General features: G+C 44.1%; 1 pseudogene; it reads right to left on the bottom strand.

Moving 5' to 3' along the window:
- Positions 1 to 1,467: 1,467 nt before the first annotated feature.
- On the bottom strand, positions 1,468 to 1,582 carry LOC145409734 (5S ribosomal RNA; annotated as a pseudogene).
- Positions 1,583 to 11,371: the final 9,789 nt, after the last annotated feature.

Below are 11,371 nucleotides of genomic sequence, written 5' to 3'. Positions count from 1 at the left end.
CTTCCGCAGGCAGTTGAAGCTCACTGTGCAAGAGCTTGCCACATTCAAGCGGTCTGTCATATTTGCCATCATGATTTATGTCCCATACTGGTTCACAGCACCAGCTGCCACAGCTGCTTCTTGGAACAACCTCAAGTTTCTCCAAGACATCCTGGACTACACTGGCTTGGAATTCTTATCCAATGCTGCAAAGGCCTTCAGTCCTCATCTCTGGTACCTCTCTGAGGAGCTGGTTGGCCTGGCATTCTTTGATGACTCCCTCGACTTGGAAACGAACAGGGCCATGGTCACAGCTTTGGAGAACAAAGAGGGTCTTGAGCCCGAGAAAAGAAGGACTCTGGAGCTGTATGTGGCTTTCATTCGTAACAAGCACCACTCGCGGCCTTCCGTTCTTCCTTGGCTCCTCCAATGGGTTCCAGGATGTCAACCCATCCATGTGGGTTGAAAGAGATGACTACAAGAAAGCCAGGCAATGCATCCAGTCACTGAAAGTTAGAACAACCTAGCTGAGCAAAGAGTTGCACTCCCTGTTGCCACCAATGACGAGGAGCAACGGAAATTTTTGTTGCAGGTCGTAGAGGTTCATTGTCAGTGACACTCAAAGGCAACCATGACCTCTCAAAGTAGGCAACAATGAATGGGGAATCTGTTCTCAAGACATAACCCCAATGAGGAGCTAATACTTTCATCGTAAGGAGAACCTAGGTGAGACAGTGGGGTATTAAGCACTGATAGCACAGAGTCTGAACTTCAGGGTCTTTGGGGCACCAGTAAATACTACAGTGGAAGACTGAAATTTTGCATGGAAGGTTTTTGTACCAAGAGGAACTACAGAGCAGGGTGGCCCATAAAAAATCTACAACTTTGAAAATAAAGACCATCCTAATATATATATTTATATATATTCAGTAAACCCTATATAATTTGAACCAGAATAATTCGGAAATCTGTTAATTCAGATCTTTTTCGACCACCAGACAAATAATTTTAATTCGGGTAGAAATTCGAATTAAGTGAGGCAAGTCCGAAAAGGGTTCCAGTGCTAAGTGGACATACACAGTTTTTGTAGTGAAAAGTGTAGAAGCAAATGTAGTTTTTAAAAACTGTACAGTACCTTTGGTACAGTTAAGTATACTGTACTCTACTACTGCATTGCAAGACTTCATTATCAAGGTTTGACACGATTTTATTTATTGTATTGTGCACCCTTAATGAATGAGGGTGAGATTTGGAAGCTTCCGGTGTTGCTGTTTGCTGATGATACAGTATTGTTGAGTGAAGATGAATGGGAGTTGCAAGGTTTGGTGAATGAATTTGGGACAGTGTGTAGGAGGAGGAAGCTGAAAGTTTCATTCATTCATTCATTGCCAGACGCCATGTATCTCAGACAGGGTGGCCAAGGGCTTAGAGTTAACTGTTTTACAGGGAGGGGCACTAATCCTCCACCAACCCCACTTGACGTAGGGATGCCAACAGCATCTGGTGTTCCCAGGCGGTCACCCATCCAAGTACTAACCAGACCCAACATTGCTTAACTTCGCTGATCGAACGGGAAGCGGTGTAGTTAATGTAAACAAAAGTAAAGTTATGGTGTTTGAGAGGAATGAAGTCACAGAGTGTGCAGTGAGGTTGGATGGTGAGGATATGGAGAATGTGAGTGCATTCAAGTACTTGGGTAGTGTGATGAGTAAGGATGGAACTTTGGGGGATGAAGTACGTGAAAGGGTACAGCAGGGAAGGAAGGTTGTTGGCACACTGAAAGCAGTGATGAGAAATAGGGAGGTGAGTATGGAAGTTAAGAAGTCTCTGCATGATGGTATTGTGGTCCCTACCCTGACGTATGGAAGCGAGGCGTGGACCTTGCAAGAGGGGAACAAGTCAAGAGTGAGAGCAGTGGAAATGAGTTACTTGAGAGGAGCATGTGGAGTGACATGGAGGGACAGGTTGACGAATGAAGAAGTGAAGGAACGTTGTGGGGTAGATGTGGATGTGGTTGAGAAAATTAGGAGAAATACACTGAGGTGGTTTGGACATGTGGAGAGGATGGAGAGTGAAAGACTGACTAAGAGGGTGTATGTGGGTGAGGTGGAGGGAGGGAGAGGGAGGGGTAGACCGAGGATGAGGTGGAGGGATGGAGTTGAGAGGTATATGAGGGAGGGGGGGTTGAGTTGGGGGGAGGGGAGTCAAATGGTGAGTGACAGAGTGACTTGGAGGCGTTTTGTCTGCGGCCACCCTTTGCGGGATTAGGGCGTCAGGCTATAAATAGATAGTGCACCCTTTGAGTAGAAAGTAATAATATACTGTACTGTTCAATGTTTTTGCGAAAAAGCCATGTTTTAGTGAGCGTGGGTGTCATCTGGGGATAGAGGCAAGCAAGAGCTCCAATAATTTGAATTTTTAGATTATTCGACATAGGGTTCCCCCCAATTAATCCAAATTATAAGAGGGTTTACTGTATACAGTATATATATATATATATATATATATATATATATATATATATATATCTATCTATCTATAGCCCGACGCCCTAATCCCGCAAAGGGTGGCCGCAGACAAAACGCCTCCAAGTCACTCTGTCACCCACCAATTGACTACCCTCCCCCCAACTCACCCCCCCCTCCCTCATATACCTCTCAACTCCATCCCTCCACCTCATCCTCGGTCTACCCCTCCCTCTCCCTCCCTCCACCTCACCTACATACACCCTCTTAGTCAGTCTTTCATTCTCCATTCTCTCCGCATGTCCAAACTTCAGGGTCTTTGGGGCACCAGTAAATACTACAGTGGAAGACTGAAATTTATATATATATATATATATATATATATACTGTATACTGTACAGTTGAGTTCATGATTCCCTGGACACATCTGGAGGTATCTGGCATCCTCTTACTACATGACATAGTATTAATCTATGAATGAAGGCAATGATTTGTGTCGTGCCTGCCGATTGGTTACAGAGGCTCTTTTTTTTTTTTTTTTTTTTTTTTTTTTTTAATGTGTCCGACTCTGGGCATAGGCTTCACAGCCTGCTATCAAGGCCCACCAGTCCTTCTACATACCATACACCTCTACATGTCACCACTTCGGTGCTAACACCCACCGTCCATATTGAATACATGCTAGGGCTGTCTCATACAGGACTGGTGTATTGGTATTAGCGGGGGTATTTTTACGACATGTCGGCGGGTCTTCTGGTAGATCAGTAAAGCCTGATTCTATGAAATTCAAATCCTTAAACTGTTCCCTGCCCCAGCTGGGATTCGAACCTGGGTCCGTTAGGACTGCAGGCCACCTCTCTACCGATTGAACCACCGCCTCCCCCATTGGTTACGTTTCGTTTTCGTTTAGTTTTTAACCCCTAAAGTACGCAATTTGCTCAGCAGGTCTGTCCCTCCAGCTGCAAGACAGGGTCGATTATTTTATTTTCATCAAGGTAAAAATTTTTCTTCCACATTTCAAGAGACTGAATTTACATACCTGAAAATATATGTTTCAGCCAGATTGACCAAATACTTATTGCACAATCGCCTGTCAAAGATGCAAAAAGTTACCAATCCCCCATGGGCAAAAATAGAAAATGCACAGAAAATGCATTATTTATGGTAAATAATTATATATCCATAACTAATGTCAATGTAAAGTGTTCCCTAGGCATGAAATGTCAGTGTGCATACGCCCATAGCAACAAAACAAACCAGGCGCAAAGTGGAGGTGGAGTGTGTCTGGCTGGAGGGGGGAGGAGTGATAGGGGAGGAGGGAGGGTGAACAGGGAGAGGGGAGAAGGGTTGCTATGTACACACACTGCTGTAGGGGGTATGTTGGGGTATGGTTGGTTGGGAGGGGACAATGTGGAGATGACACAATGGGGCTGAAGGAGGTAAAGTGACAGTGGGGGGGGGGGTTCCTTCTCCCCCACATTAAGGGGCTAATCATGCCATACCACCCAAGACACTCTAGCTCTCATTGGTCTGATCCCACATACGTCACCAAAGGGGCTGAGTTACCTTCCCCCAGTTTTTTGTGTGTCTTTACCAATCATGCAGGAAAGGCTGGCATGTCAAATTACACAAAAGCACGATCATGCAGTATTGGTCTTGAGGGGTTAAAGGCTCCAATATGCTTACATGCATCGGCATTTATCACCTAATGGTGGCTCTCCATGCTGCACGATCTATTGCAGCCTCCCTGTTCAGTCCCTTAACCCTGGGGTCACACTTAATGACCTCGTCCCATGACTTTCTCGGTCTACCCCTCATAACCCCACCCTCAATATTAACACTTCTCACCTTCCTCACCAAATTATCATCCCCCATCCTCTCCACATGCCCAAACCATCTCAATCTACCTCTCCTCATCACAACACCAATACACTCCAGTCCCACCCCTCAACTCATCCATCATAAACCCAGTCCCCCCAGACCTTGCACGCAGGGACACACTACACATCCACCTAATCATTACTATTTCTGTACGTCTGAGCCTGCGAATATCCTCCTCCTTCACTGCCCAGGTCTCACTACCATACAGCATTACACTCCTAACACATGCTGCATACAAAGACCCCTTAGCACCTTGGGAGTGTCCTCTCAATGTCAGGAGAGGCAAGAGCTCCCTGAACTTCTTCCAACCACTTCTCACCCTAGCCACAGAGCTAGCTCCAGCCCCACCTCCAGCACACAACATGTCTCCCAAATAACAAAACTCTTTCACACACTCAAGAGATTCACCAGCAAGTTCAATCCTTTCACGCCTGACAATCTCCATCTGCTCTCCCCAACACGCCATACACATAACATCAGCATTATCTCGCAGTCTACCTCTGATACCACTACATCTCTTGTGCACCCATTTATCACAAACACCGCACAAGATGGAATTACTTCCTACGTCCTTGTGGCAAATCGCACATGGCCAATCTCCCTCGTCTTTGACAGTACCACCACCAACCCAAGATATCATCACTATTGTTTTATCTGCATTTACCCTTAAGCCCTTGTGCCCCATACCATCCCTTCACTTTCTAAACCTTTCTTCCACCTCCCTTTCATTCTCAGCAATCAACACCAAATCAACAGCATACAACATCTCCCACGGGAGGCTGTTTCTGAAGTCACATGATGGCTTCAAGTACCATGATAAACAACATGGGACTCAAAACTGACCCCTGATGCACACCAATGTTCACAGAAAACTTATCACTCAAATCTCCATTCACTCTTACCTGGGTGCGAGCACCCACATACATAGCCATAACCACCCTAACTACCACTCCTCCAAGCCAAGCTCTCTCATTGTCCACTTCACCACCTCTCTAGGGACTCTGTCAAAGGCCTTTTTCGAAATCATCAAAAACAAAATACAGATCCCTTCTCCTACCAATACATTTTTCCTGAAGCTGTCGAACAATGAATATGGCATCAGTGGTCCCCCTACCTGGCATAAACCTAAACTGCATCTCATCAATATTCACTCTTTCTCTAATCATACCTTCTAAAACTCTCTCCATTACCTTCATTATCTGATCTTAAAGCTTTATACCTCTATAATTTCCTCTTTCCAGGGCATCACCCTTCCCTTTATACACATTTACAGTTACACTCTTCAGCCAATCATCTGGGACAACACACTCATAAATAATCATTTTTATCAGGTCAGTGACTAAACTCACCCCTATATCTCCTGAGGCCTTCAACATTTCAGCAGTCAACCCAGACACATCTGCTGCCTTCCACACCTTCATCCTGCCTATTGCCTCACTCACAGTAGCAGCATCAATCAAAGGCCAAGGGCCAGACACTGGATCTGCTGACTCCAAACCTCCCCTGTCCCAGTCAAACTCCTCATTCAACAACCGGCTATAATAGTCTCTCCATGCATCTTTAATATCCTCACTGTTCACCACTACCCTTCCTTCATCATTCTTCACACACTGCTCACCTATAATATCCCGATTATCCCTCTTCATCTGGTTTGCCACCTTAAATATCATATTTTTCCTTTCCCCATGATTTAGAATATCAAGTAAAAGTCTCTGTGACTCAGACTTCGCCCTGTATACCTCTCTTCTAGCCCTACGCTTGGCAGCCAAGTATCCCTCCTTGCTACCACCCTTCTTCCATTCCTGGAAAAGCCTTCTTTTCTCCTTAACTGCAGCTTCTACACCCTCATCCCACCACCAAATTACTTTATGTCTTGGTGGTCCTCTTGCTCAACCACATATTACATCAGTAACTCTCAAGAGATTGTTCTTCAGGGCTCTGTACTGTTCATTAACGCCTCTGTCTACGGCTCCTTGTTCAGTCACCACTCTCCTCATCTCTCTATAGAAGACATCCCTTACTACTTGGTTTTCCAGCTTCCACATTTTCCTCTTAGGTACATAAGTCCTTTTTTTCATCACTCATTCTTTAAGCACCGTATCACAAATCAACAGTTTGTGCTGCTGCACACACTCCTCACTTCCGGTAACTTTAACATCCCTCGCTAACCTCCTATCAGCCCTCCTAACCAGAAAATAATCTATCTGACTGCTACTTCCCCCAGACTCATACGTAAATAACCTACTCTCCCTTTTCCTAAAATGTGTATTACACACAATCATGTCTGTTGCCTCCCCAAACTCAAGTATCCTTTCCCCTTCCGCATTCCTTATACCATACGCACATCCCCCACGTACTCCTTCATAACCTTGTGCTGCTTCACCTACGTGACCATTTAAGTCCCCTCCCAAAACCACTACCTCATCATCCCGCATACCACCTACTACACGTATTAAATCATTCCAAAATCTATCTTTCTCTGCTTCATACAATCCTGCCTGTGGAGTATATGCCGATATAATTGCAGTTATCTTTCTACTGAACAGAATTTTCACTACCAATATCCTATCGCTTACTCTCATAACATTCATAACATATTCCACCCATTTCTCCGCAACCATCACACCAACACCCCCATATCCGTCTGTCCCCCTCTGCCAAAACAACTTATAGTAACAGTCCTTTCCAACAATCTTCCTGGCTGATCTACCCCTGTACCAGACTTCCTGCAAACACGCCACATCCGCCCAGCTCCTACTAAATGCCTCAACGACTTCCCCCGCTCTTCCCCTCACACTTCCCACATTCCATGAGCCTATCCTAATTCCCCTGGGTGATTTACTGTCCTCAGGCTTGCTTTGAAACTTATCCTTGTATTTTGTCGCAGTCTATACTAATAAAAGGGGGACAGACATACCACAGGCCCCACTCGCTCCACAGTCCCAGGTCCAGGCAATGGATCTAGGACCCCTAGCCCACCAGCTTACCTGTGGTTGTAGTAGTGGCCTCGGGGCACCCTGCCAGGACAACTGCAGGGACACCCTCCATGCGCACCTTGGCACTGCAACCGTCCCGCCATCATACACCCACTGATAGGGCAGCCTCCTGGGGCGCTACTCCCAGGTTCGGGCCCCTCTCTATTGGGTGGAAGTGGCAGCCTGGGAACCGCAATGCCCTGTACCCTCTATCACAGGCTCGAGCCCCATCTCGCCCTGGACCCATGATCTATGCCAGTGGAACCCCCGTCACGCCTCCCCCCAGAAGTCCGCCCCTAGGTAGCAGAGGCAAGTTTTCTGGCCACATGCCCTTGCTGGTGCCAACCCCTGTAATGTAGTGGGACACATTGTGTGAAATGTAAAGTGCATGTGGTGTAGTGCATAAGATAGTTAGAGGAAATGCTTGGGAGAGTATTCTCGTCTACTCTCCACGTTACTGTCACACTGAAAAGGTCAGCAAAGGGGGATGGTTAGATAGCTAGTGAAACAGGAGCTCCAGCTCTCCCTATCACCAGCATTCCCATTCCCCTTGGGAGTAACACCCTGTTCGGCCCGTGCTACAGCCTTCTCCTACTGTAAGAACAAAGAATAAAGAATTACGGTACATTCTAAGCATCTCTAGAATATATTCCGTGATATTGTCAGTATAATGGTAGTGATATCACATGGTTCAGTCATACTGGGTAGATGTATCAGCATTATTTACATATATCTACAGTTGGTTAAACTGTAGTAATATGAGGAACAGGAGCCAATGGCAACCTCTGTTACATGTAGTTGGATTCGATTCAGAGGATTGAAACAGAATTCATATTGACCAAATTTATGTTACGGTATTGTTTCTGTGTAGCTAATTGATGTTTAACATATAATATTTTGGTCTGACGGTGCCTTAATCCTCCATTGATGTGTCCTAAAACTGTTTAACCTCAGGGGCACTGCATCATTTCATACAGAGTCACTGTGTAATGGAACGCTCTGTATGTGTGTGTGTGTGTGTGTGTGTGTGTGTGTGTGTGTTGAAACTTCATGGAGAGGAGCGTCGGTTCTTTTCACACTACCGTTATTACAATTTGATTCATAATTGTAAAAATTGTTGCTTATTTTCCATGGGCAGCTGTGTTATAACAATAACAAACATGTAGAGCATACAGTGTAAGCAATGGGGTTCACTTTAGATAACATAAGCATCCCTTGCTTGAACAATTGTTTCTCCCTGTAGCTGCACAACAGTCCAGTATGTTATTTCAGAATAACAGTAATTATTTGCTTAAGTGTATGATTCACACTTAAGATATGATTTGAATTTGAGCATTACTATACTGATCGGTGACCTCAAAAGTAGTCATTAATAATGTAACACACAGTAAGAAATGAGGTAAAGAGATGCCTATCCCACCCATGTTAGCGTCAGAGAGGCCATGTTTTAAGTTATACAGGGTTACACTAATTATGAATAATTACTGAATGAATATCAGTATGCCTGTATGATATCCAGTGATGCTAATCAAACTCTCATTCACAATGCCAGAAGGATGCAAGAACCTGTCAGGTTCGAATTACTGTCCTGTAAAAAATATGTGTCAGCAAATTAAATATAAATGAAAGAAAAGCACTCGGGAGCCAAATGTTAATCGACCACCAGAATATGCTGTTGGCCCAGTCCAAGATTTTGACCATATCTTTATACCCTGAAGGTTTTATGTTGATAGCTCAAGCCATTCACGAGATATAATGGTGCTAAAGGCTGGCGATAAAAATTGGTTGACCTTTGACAGCAATTTTGGTGACCTTGGCCATGACCCCAAGTGTCCATTTTCGAACTCGGCTAACATATTTGCCATATCTCGATACCCTGAAATTTCATGTCTATTTCTCAAGTAGCTCATGAGATATAATAGGAACACACACACACACACACACACACACACACACACACACACACACACACACAGGGTTCCATTACACAGTGATTCTATGAAATGATGCAGTGCCCCTTAGGCTAAACAGTATTAGGACACATCAATGGAAGATTAAGGCACCGTCAGACCAAAATATTATATGTTAAACATCAATTAGCTATGCAGAAACAATACTGTAACTTAATTTGGTCAATATGAATTCTGTTTCAATCCTCTGAATCGAATCCACCTACATGTAACAGAGGTTGCCACTGGCTTCTGTTCCTCATATTACTACAGTTTAACCAACTGTAGATATATGTAAATAATGCTGATACATCTACCCAGTATGACTGAACCACGTGATATTACTACCATTATACTGACAATATCATGGAATACATTCTAGAGATGCTTAGAATGTAATTCTTTATTCTTACACTGGTAACCAATGGAACTGAGCCTCTGTAACCAATCGGCAGGCATGACACAAATCGTTGCCTTCATTCATAGATTAATACCATGTCGTGTAGTAAAAGGATGTCAGATACTGTACCTCCTGATGTGTCCAGGGAATCATGAACTCAACTGTATATACAGTCAAGTCGCCTATGGCGTGGACTTCTATGCCATGGTTTTCTATGACATGGCAAGGTGCCAGAACAAAAAAAATGAACCACGTGCATAAAATACCTAGGCCTATGGCGCGGGGCACAACAAGGTTTGAAATGCGCCTCTTGCCTCGGAACCCCCAACCCAACCCCTTCCACTTTAGCACTATCGTCGTCGGAGTTAGGTATGTTCAGTATTTTATGCCTTTAAAGCCCCCTCCCTTTTTTTTTTCTGGTCACAGGCTTCATAGCCTGTTCCCAAGGCCCAGTAGTCCTCCTACATACCATAATTTATTGTTTAGTGTTTAATTTATGTGTAATACATGCATTGACTGACTGCTTGATTGTGTGCATGTGTAAAGTGGGGGAAAATGGGGAAAAGTAGAGTGAAGAGGGGGACTCTGGGCAAACGTCCAGAACCAAATTCCATTTTTCCCATAGGTTTAGTTATTTGTATGGCACGGTTTTCCATGGCGCTGGCTTGGCCCAGAACTAATTAGCCACACCTTAGGCAATTTGACTATATATATATATATATATATATATATATATATATATATATATATATATACAGTAATCCCCGTACTATCCGGACGCCAACTTTCTGGACATCCCCACTTACCGGACATTGTGGGCCTGGACCTTCAGAACCCAAAAATGGCCAAAAAAAAAGAAAAAAATCCTCCTAAAATCCGAATTTTTTCCGCCTGTAATTTGAAATTGCCGCGCGGCGCCGAACAGCTGTTACACCACAGACCCTCCCTCCTTCCTTCCTCCCCCCTCCCCTGTCAGGGTTGCCATTTGGTATTTTTCATTACCAAATGTGGGCCAATTTGGTCATGAAAAATCGTTTGGTAATGAATCAGCGTAATGCATTCCCAAACGGATTTTTCTCATGTATGAGGATACACACGATGGAGATGGTGGATTGTTTGCTCTCTCTGATTAATCTGCTAATGAAAATAGTGTGAAAATAACCAACATGCTGTTAATTATATAAAGAGTGATTACATGTATTTCCACTTGTATATATAAATGGTGAAGAATAAATGCTAGCATTACGAATTTGGTAATGAAAATTGAGGAGTTTGGTAATGTGGCCGTTGCGATCTGGCAACTCTGTTTCCCCCTCACACACCAACACCGAAACAGTTATTGCCTAACTTCGATCACGAGTGGTAGCATGTTGTAATGGGAGCCACACGTGCTCATTTTTTTGTGAATAAACAGTGAATAAACTGCAATACCTCGCTACTAAACCACACGGGAATTTACAATGTTGTGCAGCGTTAAGAAATTAGAATTTAGAGTGCAAAGGATTAACTGTGGAGTGCAAATGTCGGTTGGAACTGGACTGGTGCAATTAACAATGTGCAGTGTTAAACAGTTATAACTCACAGTGCAAAAGAATTACTGTAAGTGCAGCACAACACTGGATTACTGTACGTGCTTCAAGAGCATTTTCACCACTGCCAAAACCTTACAAAAGGCAGCCACAAACGTGCTGTAATTACACTGGATGAGGTACAGTCACTTCT

Source organism: Coenobita brevimanus, chromosome 82 (assembly GCF_032717465.1).
Source record: "Coenobita brevimanus isolate Jiangsu-jjx chromosome 82, ASM3271746v2, whole genome shotgun sequence".
In the NCBI taxonomy this organism is placed as follows: Eukaryota; Metazoa; Arthropoda; class Malacostraca; order Decapoda; family Coenobitidae; genus Coenobita; species Coenobita brevimanus.
The sequence above is the reverse complement of the archived record's forward strand: the minus strand, read 5'-3'. Positions and strand labels throughout refer to the sequence as shown.